This window comes from Mus caroli, unplaced genomic scaffold, assembly GCF_978045245.1.
Source record: "Mus caroli unplaced genomic scaffold, Mus_caroli_1 scaffold_13, whole genome shotgun sequence".
In the NCBI taxonomy this organism is placed as follows: Eukaryota; Metazoa; Chordata; class Mammalia; order Rodentia; family Muridae; genus Mus; species Mus caroli.
Window position 1 is genome coordinate 23,378,400 of NW_028227268.1, and position 13,811 is coordinate 23,392,210.

Below are 13,811 nucleotides of genomic sequence, written 5' to 3' on the forward strand. Positions count from 1 at the left end.
AAGATCACAACTCAAATTTGTGTGTGTTTTAAAATTATTTCTATTCCCCCCCCCCCCCCCCGCTTTCAGAGCACCCCGCCAAAACTTTCAGGGTGTCCCTCCCACTCCACGTGGACCTCCCTTCCCTGTCCCAGCAACCCCTGCGAGAGCCACCCCTAACACGTGGTCAATTGTTGTGTTTCCTTCCTCCGGCTCCCACTTAGCTAGCATCCGCTAGCCACTGAACAAAAGTGCCCTCTTGAGGGTGACTTTGAGGCAGCAACCTGGGCTAGAGGGAGTTCCGTGAACGCTTATGACACCATGCGTTATGTGGCTGCTTCGGCTTAAAATGACTTTGTCTACCCGCCCAGTTCTGTGGTGAATGACCTTAAGGATTGGGGCGGGGGTTTCGGAGCAGTCTGAGTGCAAAGGCAGGGGAATCTTGTGAGTTCTAGCCTGCTTTCCATAACAAGTTCCAGACCAACCAAAACAACAAACCCAAAAATAAAAACTTTTATAAGGATTACACGGAAGAGAAGTCAGGTATTATTACATAATAAGACTATGTAATCCCGGTTCTAGAGGCTGAAGAGGGTGGCAACATACAGAGCTGTCTGGGCTGTGTAGCCGCCACACTATTTAAAAATACTAAAAGGGCTGAGAGTGTAACTCAGTGGTGACAGCTGAACGGTGGGGAATAGGCAGCCAGAAGCCCTAGATTCAGTCTGTAAGAGACAAACCCAAGAGAGAGCTAGCATCAATGAAATTGTCTCAGTGTGGAGTTAGCTAGTTTTCCTTTTCTGGATACTCCAACTCTACTTTCCTTAGACTTAATGGTGTTGGGTCATGGGCACAGCAACTCTTTGCATTGGGTGGACTGTGCCTAAACGGCCTTCCTCAACCATGCTGTAAGTAGTTCTCACTGTGTGAGCACAGTCGGACTGGTCAAGCTAACAGGTTTCTAAAACAGTATAGGAGTACTCCGAATAGAGAGAGCCCCAGAAGATGGTGTTGGCAGGAAGAAGAGAGGGTAAGAAGCAAAGGTTAGCCCAGGGCCCAGCATGGTGGACTATGCTTTTAATCTCAGCACCGGAGAGGCATGCAGATCTCTGAGTTCGAGGACAGTCTGGTCTGCATATGGAGTTCCAGGACAGCCAGGGCTACACAGAGAGAACCTGTCTCAAAAAATAAGTTAATAAATTAAAAATAATGGGATGGGATTTTTTTCTTTTAGATTTATTTACTAATAAGTATACAGTATTAATAAGTATACTAAAATGTATACAGTATTCTGCCTGCCTATATTCCTACAGGCCAGAAGAGGGCACCAGATCTCATTACAGATGGCTGTGAGCCCCCATGTGGTTGCTGAGAATTGAACTCAGGACCTTGGGAAGAGCAGCCAGTGCTCTCTCTTAACCTCTGAGCCATCTCTCCAGCCACTGTGATGGGATTCTTGTACTCACTGAACCTGATGTGAGGACCATGACTTGCAGTTTATTTGGGCAAAATACAACAGGAAAAAAAAAAATCCTTCCTTTTGTCTACCGGAAGTAAGAAAGTTGGCTGAGGAATTGGAGCTATAGAATGGGACAAAGCAGTGGATTGTGGGCGGTGTTCACAGAAAGGAAGGGTTACACAGTGTAGAGAAGGAAGGGTGAATTTGGTAGGCTGGCGTAGTGGGACAAACCTACTCCAATCCCAGCACTGGAGAAGTTCAAACAGGAAGTTTAGGAGCAGAGAGGATGCAAGAGCATTGGTTGTTCTTCCAAAGCACTCACATAGTGGCTAACGACCATCTGTTGGTCCAGTTCCAGGAGATCCAACGCCGCCTTCTGGCCTCTGCAGGTACCATTGGCTCTCTCTCTCTCTCTCCCCCAACCCTGTCCCTAATAAACAAACGTGGGATGACTGTGGGGCTATTTGTGGTTCTAAGGTCACAGAAGTCATAGCCCAAGAGCTACAAATAGGTGCCTGAAGCACCTACTTTTAAAGAAAGTCCCAAAGCGGTCAAGTCAGAAGACTGAAAACTCTGGCTGGGCCACTTGCTCTCCTATAACTCAGCATCTGTCAACGCTCCCATTCCCAGGTGCTATTTCCAGAGACCAGGCTTTGGATGAGGAAAAGGGAGGGGCAAAGACGTCTAGGCAAAGGGAGACCCAGTGAGCTCCTCCAGCCCAGCTGCGGTTCTTGCTTTTAACCACTCAGGGGCGCCCAAGATCAACTAGAGTAACACAAGCAACCTAAAGTAGCTGGTTGAGGACAACTTAGGACGTCACGGATGACCCTGAATGGAGAGTTGACACAAGGGCCCTCTGCTCTGAGGCTGCAGACCCTTAGGTTCTGGAAAGCGTTCCATCTCCTCTCCATTAAAAGGGACTCGTGGGCACTGGAGACTCTCTACTCCCCCCCCCCCCACCCCACACACACACACTACGGCCACTTCTTCCTTGACTAGTTCCCTTCCCCTCCCCCATCCTCCTGTGGGAACCATCCCACAGCTGGTCAGAAGGTTGAGGAATGCTCTGCCTCGGCTAGGTGCCAAATTCTGGACTTCCTGGGCTTTGGGGTGGAGCTTGGCAAGGGGAAGCCCTTTGGACACAGAGCCACCCAGTCTTGCAGAGCCTGCCTTCCCCCCACCCCCACCCCACCCCTCTCGCCGCTAAGTAAAAGGCTCTGAAGTCTCTCTTTGTGACCACAATCTAATTTCCTTCCCCCACCTCAATAGGATTTCCTAGCCCGGGTAAAAACATCTACAATCTGGGGGCGGGTGCACTGTGGCTCACAGCGGGAGGCGAGGCACCTATTTCAGGACCTGCCTTCCCTGCCCCAGGAACGCGTTGCTGGAAGGAGGGATTCAGTTGTCAGGGTCTCACGCCAGCAGTTATTAATGGCAATTCATCCTCTCAAGTTGCTTCTCAGAACCTTGGGTCTAAATTCCCTATATAGTTAAACACAGGAGTAAGCCGATTTCTGAGTACCTGACCTTGATTCAGCCTTCATTTCCCTGAAATAAATCAGCCGCAATCTGAACTCACACATCCAGATCAAGACCAAGAAAATCTTTGCGACCCCACATAGCTAATCGAGATGCGTTTAGCAAGAACGAGGAGCCCGCAAAAACCACTCTCAGATATCATGGAGAGCATCCAAGCCTGACAAGGACCTTTCTGTCCTACTGAAGGGGCTTGGTCGCTCAAATTGCTTTTACATTTGTGGGAGGAGAATCTTCTGATAATGCAGTCTGGTGGCGCCCCCTGCCTCACAGATCCCCAGTGCCACTTTTGCAGCCAGTCTGCCTGACTGACGTCATCATCTATAGACCTGTGCCAGATTCCCAAGTTCCTCTCTGGAAACTTCAGCCCCCACACCCTGGGCCTAGGGGAGAGCCAATGTAGGTCACTGCAGCTGAGCCTGCAGGGCTGTCTGCTCCTTGGGCCGAGAGCCTTTCAGGCCTAAAGGAAGTCTTGCAGAGAAGCAAAAGGAAGAGCTCTGTGAGATTCAGACAAAAATATATCGCTCAGAAAATAAAGCAGGGTTGGGTGGTGGTGGTGGTGGTGGTGGTGGTGGTAGTAGTGTATGCCTTTAATCCCAGAATTTGGGAGGCAGAAGCAGGTGGATCTCTGAGATGGAGGCCAGCTTGGTCTACAGAGCACATTTCAGGGTAGCCAAAGCTGCACAGAGAAACCCTATCTCATCTCCTCTCCCCCATAAAAGTAACTAAAAAAGAAGAGAAAGCAGGGAGAAAGCGGGAGGCAAGTGGTCAGAGCCGACTGTAACAGGAGCCGGAGCCTGCGAGCTAGCCATGCTGCAGGGAGAGCTAGAAGAGGCTTGGGCACGCTCCCATTCTTGGCTCCCCTCTTCTTGCTTTTCTTGCCTATGTAAGGCGACTCCAGTTCTGGTGCCTGTCCTCTAGTCTTCAGTCACTTGGCAGGCGCAGCTTTCAATCCTCAGGAGCCTCTGGGATTGATCTTAGAGACCCTTTACTTCCTCTGGTCACATGTTTGGGGTCTTGGTGGGAAACTGGAATTGACTCCTGCTGCCCCCGCCCTGTCATATTGAAAACTCTTTCCTGCCCGTTATCTGTTAAACTCATTTTATTCCAACCTTCTTATCCCTTTCCTTGCCTTCTTCCTACCCTTACCCTGGAGATCAAAGTAATATGAATTTGGGTAATGTAAACTCATTCTTCTTCACACAGAAGAATCAAGGGCCTGTGGCTATAACTAACTACGAGTCCCCAGGCCAAGAAGAAGATAATGAAGATGAAGAAGGAGGAGGAGGAGGAGGGGAAGAAGAAGGAAGAAGAGGCAGAGGCAGCGGTTGCAGTGGTGGCGGCTGCAAGGGCTAGAGAGAGATGGCTTAGCAGTTATGAGTGCCTGCTGCTCTTCTTGAGGACTGGGGTTCAATCCCCACTCATCTCTAATTCCCACAACCATCTGTAACTTCAGTGCTTTTTCTGGCCTCCATAGACACCAGCCATGCCCACAGTACATAGATAGACATGCAGGCAAAACACCCATAGACATAAAACAAGATAATAAAAATAAATACGGGACCAACTTCTACTTCTAGTCTCAAAAATTTATTAGTCACAGTTATGGTATTTTTTCCCCTTTGGGGTAGAGGTGTTTATTTGTTGTTGTTGTAGATTTGTTTGTTTTTGAGACAGGGTCCCACTGTGTGAAGTAGGCTGGTCTCAAATTCAGAGATCCACCAGCCCTCACTGCTGAGTGCAGGGATTAAAGATGTGTACAACCAAGGTTAGTTCTATGGTGTCTGCCACCTCATCTGGTCTTACAGTGTTGGGACTTGAACCCACACAGCTTTGTCTATGCTGAGGGGCATCTTCAGTCCCCAAATCAGTGGTTTTAACCAGAAACAAGGGTGTGGGGGACAAGGGGAGGGAAAATGGTGGAAGGATCTAGTCTTCTCTTTGCTTCATTCTTTCCTCGAGAGTACATTCACCTCCCAAGAAGGCAGTAACAGTAGTGTCCCACCACTGGTGGCCATTTGCCTTCATCAGCAGAATCCTGGCGTCCTGGAGGCACTCTGATAAATGGGTTTTGCACAGAGTCAAACTAAATCTGACTATGCTTTCTGGCTGAACTCTGAAATGTTGCCCCACATTGGAGAAAAGTCAAAAATATCCCCAGATCACGGCTGTTATCTCCTGGACAGAATTCGGACCTTAAGCTGTGATTGCCTTCCATTCTCTCCCATCAATCCCTCTGGTGGGCATCCTAAACTAGATTCCAGAGCTGTCCCCAGTTTGAATCAGGGAGGCTCAGGTGAGCCTAAGAATTTGCATTTCTCACAGGGTCCCAGGTACTGCTGACACTCTCCATTACTGATCAGAGGATCATCATCTCCTCAGTGAATCCCAGCCCCTCACCTCAGTGTTCACCCCGAAGACCTGGTTGGTATCAATTTTATACAGGAGGAAGGAAGCAGGGACGATCCTGAGCATCATACATTTGTGCAGACCCTTCACCACACAAGACACGGGCAAGCAGGACAATCTCCCACCGATTATCTGTGCTCTTTTTATTTAGTCCATTAACTCCATCCTTATTGAAAGTCACTTCCCCCAAAACATGTTTTGCAACGGCGAGGGAGCACTAGGAATTTCCTGTGGCTAGGCAGCCCAGTGCCGGCAGGGGTGGAGGCAGCGCTGAGCAATCCAGTCCTTCCCTTGGCTCGGGCAGGGCCACGTGCCCCACCCCCTCGCTTGCACATGTCTCCGCCGCCACCGCCGCAGCAGCCGGGCTGTTTATGAGCGAGTTGTTGTGGTAGAAATGGAGCAGGCTGCACATGCCCGTGCCATGTGACCCGGGCAGCCCGCGTGAGCTTCAAGACAGCACAAACACTCTCGGCCCTGTCCTCCAGTGGCCGGAGGAACAGGAGGGAAGGAAGGGGGAAGAAGTGAAAGGCCACTGGGCCGCCTTGTTATCTGCTGCCCTGTTTTCTGCTTATGTCCTTTGGTCTCTCTCCTGAGCCACCGGTGGTGCAGTCAACAGCAAGTAAGCCAGGGTTCTCCAGCACGCTCACCACCCAGACTGCCCTTTAGCATTTACACCCACCCAGAGCCCAAATCCCCCGGATAACAAAGGGCCTCTCCCGGTCAGGAGCACAGCATCTCTCACCCCAGCCACCTTAAAGCTGAGACCTGCTTTTCCTGGAGCCTGGGCTCATCTAACCAGACTTCCCTGTCCCCTCTTTCTAGGAAGGACGATGTCACACATTTGTGAGAATAGTGCCCACTCCAAGATTAGAACAAGGAGAAACCAGCGATTTACGATTTACGAGCCGGGGACAGGAAGCTAAGAATGTGTTTGCAGCGGGGGTCTGTGGGGCCAATGGATTGTAAGGGGAAGTCCCTTTGCTAGTCCGTGGTGAGGGGGAGCTGGAGACCTAGAAAGGCTGTCTGTCACTCCTGGAGAACGAGCGACGGGGTAAAAGGACAAGTTTAGCTTTCATCCCTCACTGAAACGTCCCCTCCCCCGCCCACAGCTCACAGGCCCTGTTAACCCCAGAGCCCCTACTTGCAGCCCACAGCTCCTGCCCCCTGCCCATTGGTGACCCTGTTTCTGCGCTGCAGTGTAAGACTGCTGGAGTCAGGCGGACAGTAGGTTAGCAGGAACAAGCAAATGAAATGAGAGCGACCCACATTTCCTCGCACACCAGAAAACTTTGCAGCTTCTGCATTGCAGAGCTGGCGCTTTTTTATATTTTATTTTATTTTATTTTACTTTATTTTATTTTATTTTATTTTTCAAGACTCTTCACTGGGCCCCTACACACGTCTGCATTTTTGCAACCAGCACAGATTTTTTTTTCCCCCTTCTCAGGGTGCAAACTGTGCATTCTAATGAGCCAAAGCTTCTTCCTGCCGCACTGAAAAAATCTCATCAAACCCTGCCCCTCCCCCCATTTAGAAGAGTGGGAAGGATCCTAAATTTGTGCAGTAGCATCTTCTCCCTCCTCCCTCCCCCATCATACTGCAGACCTTCCAACCAACAGCTGCAACCAAGGGAGGAGGACTGGGAACGTGAGCCTTATTCCTTCCACACAAGCTGAGCTGGCAGGCAGAGGTTGCTTATTTCTTTAACCAACACCCCCCCCCCCGCGCGCCCTGCCCACCCCCCCCCCGTCTCCCCCCCCCCCCCCCGCAGCCACTGCACCCTCCTTTCCCTCCTCATCCTAGCCAGTGTTTATGTAAGCCTCCCAGAAGCTACACACGGCCCCCAGTGCTTGCCCAGGCCCCAGTTTCTCCCAAGTCCATCCTTCTCACGAGGACTGTCATGAGCCTCGGGTTCCCTAAGCAGCTGCACAGAGATCTACAGAGGCCCAAAGAACAGGGGATGCTTGATCCAGAGACGGTTTGAGGTGCCGCTTAGAATGGAGATAAGAAAGGCGCAGAGGCACTCTGCACCCCACAGGCTTCTCTGCACCTCAGTCCACAGTGACTCAACTCACAGATAACCAGGGAGCAGGGGCTTAGAAGATGGCATCACCAGTGAGCTACAGTAATGGTACAGCAGGACAGGAGAGGTCAGCGTGACATATGCTAGATGCTACTGCCTCCCTAGTTGGGAAGGTGGACTCTTTACCAGATCCTGGGATGTGACTTAGATCCTGGGCTCAGAGAAGGCCACCCCTCCTTTGAGTTCCCAGGGCATTAAGGTACAATTGTTCCTGCCTGGATTGTGGCCTTAAAGGTACACATTTCTCAGGCAGATAAATGGAAAAACCTGATCATGTTTCCTTTAGGGTCATGTCACAACTTCCATCCTAGATGGCCTTCCAGACTTCCAGCAAACCTCAGCTCATTCATTCATTCACGTATTTATTTATTAGGATAGGGTCTCACTGGCTGGCTTAGAACTCACTGTGCAGACCAGGATGGGCTGGAATCCACACAGCCCCACCTACCTCCACCTCCCAAGCTAGGATCAAAGGCAAGAACTCCATGCCTGGCTCTTGTTTGTTTGTTTGTTTTGGGGGGGTTGTTTTTTTTTTTGACAAAGGGTTTCTCTGTGTAGCCCTGGCTGTCCCAGAACTCACTCTGTAGACCAGGCTGGCCTCGAACTCAGAAATCCGCCTGCCTCTGCCTCCCAAGTGCTGGGATTAAAGGCGTGCGCCACTACGCCCGGCTCAACCCAGTTTAAACACATCCCTGGAAGGAAGCACCAAGAGGCTCTGAGGGCCCTGGCCTATCAGCCCTTCTTCTCATTCATCACCAGATGAGGACCCCATAATTAGGGGACTTGATAAAGAACTCAGATGGCTGCTTGAGTCCCCCGCTTCTGAAGCAGTCCACAAGGAAATTTTGTGTTTTGTTTGTTTGTTTGTTTGTTTGTTTTTTAAAGGCTTTATTTATATGGATACACTGTAGTTGTCTTCAGACACACCAGAAGAGGGCATCAAATGCGGTTACAGATGGTTGTGAGCCACCATGTGGTTTCTGGGAATTGAACTCAGGACCTCTGGAAGAGCAGTCAGTGTTCTTAACTGCTGAGCCATCTTTCCAGCTCCGTTTTGTGTGTGTGTTTTGTTTGTTTGTTTTTTAATTGCTGGTTGGTTTGGTTCTTGCATCCTACTCTGGGCCGTTCCTACCCTCTACAACCCGATAATGGGAACATAGGATGGAGAAAGAGTTTAAGGGAAGAGGAAATGCTGGAGTTAGAGGAGAGGTTCTGGGAAGCCAAGGCTCTTGTGTGGGAGGAAGCAGAGGCTTGTCTTGGTGCTCACCTCCCGCCCAGCGCCATTGTTGCTTGGGATGTATCCCCTTCTGCGCCCAGTCTCCCTGGGAAGGGAAATCTGGCTAGCTGAATTTCTCCTTCAAGCCTGGCACTGAACCCCCATCATAGATCGCCATGCTGACTGACAGTGACATGTAGTGGTTGTTCCAAGTGAGGCTAGGGAGCCTCACCCTTCCGATCCCCTTGATTAATGCTGTCCTTCTTTGGTAGTGTTCTGTAAATACAGTTTCATGACAAATCTCCTAGTCCCTTCCAGCACCCTGGCCGGGTTAATAAATATCTCTAAGTCTCAGTTTCCTGATTTCCGATATATAAGAAGGTGACCTACTGCCCTGAAAAGCTATGGAAACCAAAGGAGATCATGTGTATAAGGTTCTTAGCAGAGTGCCTGGCATACAGTTGGCACTTAATATGAAGTTTACTTTCTGATTTCCTTGGAAAGAATTGTGGCCCAGTAAAGGTGGGAAAACACACCCCTTGAACCCATTCAGGCCTGCCTAGATCTTGCCTTATCCTCTCTTTCCTCAAGTTTTCACAATAACAAAATTAACTCAGACTTTGTGCCTCCTGTCTTGAGGTTCTCCCCCAATGGTAAGATTTTTGGGTGGGATTGGGAAAACCAGCCTTTTAGAAACCAGGAAAAAACGATCCAGAACGACAGGAAATGAGCCTCTCTTGTAAGTCAATAGCTGGTTCCCTGATTCAGGGGCATCCCCAGGTTTCTGGGTTTCTGTCCCAGGTTTGCATCACCTGGGCCAACAGGTTTTTAACCTGGGCAATGAGTCCTTGGTGAGAAAGGAGGGGGATGGGAAGGCACCTACTGAAGCCTGACCTATTTTCATTAGGGACCCACCCTCAAGTCACTCAGTCAAGCAGTCTGCCCAAGATTGAGGCCACTTGAGGTCTGCACAGGGTGTTGTCCTGTTACCCAGAACAACCTACTGTTAAGGAGAATAGGTCTTGGGTCATACACCCACCTGGCCATGTACACTCAGTGCACACATACACATGTAAAGGTGATGTTTATATTCACGATCATAAACCCCTACCCCTCAGAAGTATACAGAGGAGCTCTAGTCAGAGCTTAGAGTCCTCGATCTTTCCTTTTGCTACTTTTCTTTAAAAAAAACAATTTTTCGGGCTGGTGAGATGGCTCAGTGGGTAAGAGCACCCGACTGCTCTTCCGAAGGTCCAGAGTTCAAATCCCAGCAACCACATGGTGGCTCACAACCACCCGAAATGAGATCTGCCCTCTTCTGGTGTGTCTGAAGACAGCTACAGTGTACTTACAAATAATAAATAAATAAATAAATCTTTAAAAAAAAAAAAAAACAATTTTTCTTTCAAGACAGGATTTCTCTGTGTAGCCCTGGCTGTCCTGGAACTCACCAGGCTGGCCTCGAACTCAGAAATCCACCTGCCTCTGCCTCCCAAGTGCTGGGATTAGAGGTGCGTGCCACCACCGCCTGGCTTCTTATTGATTTTTTTTTTTTTTTTTTTTTTTTTTTTTGGTTTTTTGAGACAGGGTTTCTCTGTGTAGCTCTGGCTGTCCTGGCACTCACTTTGTAGACCAGGCTGGCCTCGAACTCAGAAATCCGCCTGCCTCTGCCTCCAGAGTGCTGGGATTAAAGGCGTGCGCCACCACGCCTGGCTGATTATTATTTTTTTAATTTTTATTTTAGGTGTATGTGTGTTTTGTCTGTCTGTCTGATGTATGTGCACCAAATACATGTCTGGTGTCTGAGGAAGGAAGAACAGGGCATCAGATCCTCCCAGAAATTGGAGTTACACTCAGTTGTGAGCCACCATGTGAGTGCTAGGAACCGAAACCAGGTGCCCTGCAAAAGCAGCTAGTGTTCTTAGCTGCTGAGCCATTTCTCCAGCTCTGGTTTTCTATCTGTGATGGCTTTTCCAGTTCAAAGAATCCTGGGAAAACTAAGGATATAGTTGAAAATACAAACACAGAAGATCCAATAAAGCCTCTAAATAGTGAGGTCACTTCTCAGAATCCCAGACTTCAAAGAAACCGAGTGGAAGTACCCACACTAGGGTTCCAGGGCTATACTTTATGGAGTGCTAGTCATTGGGTCTGACCTCTTGGGGGCTAAGACTGGCTTTACATAAGCATGTGTGTCTGTGTGTGTGTGTCTGTGTGTTTGTATATGTGTGTATATGTGTGTCTATGTGTCTCTCTATGAGTTTGTGTACATGTGTGTGTGTTAAGCTAGAATGTCTGTCTGGCTGGTGGGAGGGGAAGGATGTTGTATGGTTGCTGTAGTAGAGATCTTTGATGAATTAAATTGATTGATTGATTGATTGATTGAGACAAGACTCATGCTGTCACCAAGAATCAGTGGCCTGGAACTTTAAGTAGCCCAGACTCACTTTGAACTCATAGTAATCCCCCTGCCTCAGCTTCTAGGCTTCTTGGCTTAGAGGCATGATCAGCCACCATCCTACTGGCTATAAGGTATATCTTGTTTTATTTTTATTTAACTTAATTTTTCCTTTATGTCTATGGGTATTTTTGCCCTTGTGTATGTGTGTCTCTGGTGCTCACAGAGTCCAGAAAACTATACCAGATTCTCTAGAACTGGAGGTACAGATGGTTGTGAGCTGCCATGTGGGTGCTGGAAATTGATCCTCTGCAAGAGCAGCCATTGCTCTTAACTGCTGAGCCAGCTCCCTAACCCCGACACCTGTTGTCTCAAGCCAAGGTTTAGGGCAAAGAGAGGCCACACATCTACTTTAGTCCCCACCACCCTTTGACACATTTCTTTGGTGGCCCTGGTTCCCTGGTTTCTCTGCTGTTCTTCCAGAAGCTCCTGATAGAGAAAGGAATACAGTTTACAGATTAGAATTTTTTAGAGTTAAGAAAAAGCTCTACTTTTCATTTTATTCCCTGGAAAACACACACATACACACACACAAGACAACACAGAGTGGGAAGTGGGCTCATATGGGTATACCTACTTCAAATGGAGTCTCCAAAGACACTTCTTTGACTGGGTGTGTAGGTAACACATCTGTAACTCCAGCACTTGGATGGCAGAAAGCAGGAAGATTAAAAATTCAAGGCCAGACAACAGAAGTAGACCCTGTCTCAAAAATAAAATTAAAAAAAAAAAAAAAAAAGCGCTCTTTGCCAGGGAGAAAAGAAGGAGCCCTATATGAAGTGGAGAGGAAACAGGGGTTTGATGTAACGGCCCCTCCTTCCCTTCCTCCCAGTCTCTGGCTTCATACCTCACACAGACTACAAAACAACCTTGCTCATTGCCAAGAGCAGGGTCAGGCTGGATGAATTTCTGGGCTCTAGTTCCCTCTTCTCACTAGCTGCGAACTCCTGGAGGGAGTCTTGATCTCTGGCCCTTCCCTGATATGAAAACTTTCTCAGCAAGAGGACGTGGGCAGGACCACCATAGTTGCAAACAGTGCTGAGGGTCTTGAGGGGGGACCCAGAGCAACTAAAGAAAGCAGGGGAGTGAGCGATATTGAGGGGTAGTACTGGGCCTAGGCGGGGTGGAATGTCTAGACAGCACCAAGGGACCGATTTTGGATTTTGAGCAGTCCTCAGATACCCGGGTGGGTGGGGTGGGGTGGGGGTTGCCTGGCTCTGAGCCAATCAGAAAGGTCTCAAAGAGCAGGCCGCCAGGGACAGAGCAGTTCACCTCCCAGCTCTCCCCACCACACAGTCGGCTGGGAGGAGGGAGAGGGAGGGGAGGCTGACTTCAAAACCAAGTTTTCCTGAAAAGCCTCTGGCCTTGTTTGTCTTAGCTCCTCCCAGTTCCTCCCTCCCATGGTGCTCTGCAGCAGCTTCCTAGCTCTGGACCCAAGGGCCAGGGCAGCGGGGAAAAATGCTTGCTCCCCTCTTTTCCAAGCCTGTTAGGCACGAGGGAACAGGGCTAAAGTCTAGCCTTCAGATGATCAGTGGTTAACCCGGTCAAGATCATTGACCTTAACGTTCAGCTTTCTTTTCCCTTGGTCCTCTAACTCCAGCTTTGAGGGTCTCATCTTTAAGTCTCAAATCACTGAGCTCAAAGTGGTCCTCCTGGCTCAGTTTTCCCATATGCTTTTCTCTGACTCCTAGGTAGCTTGCTTCCCAGGATTCTAGTATTTCTCAGGAGCTTCCTAAGAGCAAGTAGAGAAAGACTTAAGGTTTAAAAAAAAAAGGCACCCCCACCCCCCACCCCCAAGTGCAGAGATTACAGAGGACTTGGAGATAGGAGCAGGGTGGCTGGGGCTTACTGGACTGCTTGAAGATACTGTCTATCTCTCTTTACAACCCAAGCCCTAGAGAACAGACCCCTTCCCCCAGGCCTCTGTGTTTCTCACTCCTGAGATGACTGCTGCTCTGAGAGAGATGCTATATGTTTCATCTGTTCATTTATCTGCCGTCTCAGGGACGGTCACAAGAAATAAGCAGTGAATGCCTGACCTTGAGCCAGTCCCTTTTCTTCTTCAGTAAGAGCAGGGAAGATCCTCATTCCCTCCTCGCTTAGTAGGGGCTTGCTTTGCAGCTCAAGTCAGCTTCAAATTCATGACAGTCCTCCTAGCTCAGCCTCTCAAGTAAGGTGATTGCAGGCATGAGCCACCACACCCTGCCAATTCGGGGGGGGGGGGGCTGAGGGGTGGGAGTTAAGTGATCCTCATGTTCTCCCTAAACTGTCACTTCTTCTGCTATCATGAAGCCCTGCAGAGAGCAGACCCCCTCTCTCCATGAGGACCTCAGAGCATTTTCCCTTTGTTCTCCTTTTTATTTCCCAGACAAAGGGAAATGACTCACCCCAAAGTCACTTGAGTGGGCAGTGTGGTGTCATATAAGCAAACAGGGAGTCCCTAGGGATATCCCCGTGCTATGCCAGTCCTACCCGTGGGGGCTGGGGTTAGGGTGAAGAAGGGAAAGGGGTTTTATTTACACTGCTTGTCGCCCACCTTGTCACCATAGCAAAACCTGCTTAAGTTCTTGATTTAAGGGAAATCTCTCCTCCCAGCTTGTCTTTCTCCCCCTTGTCACCACTAACCTCAGGGTGAGGTCAGTTCTGCAATCACGTGAAGCTCTCACGTTTG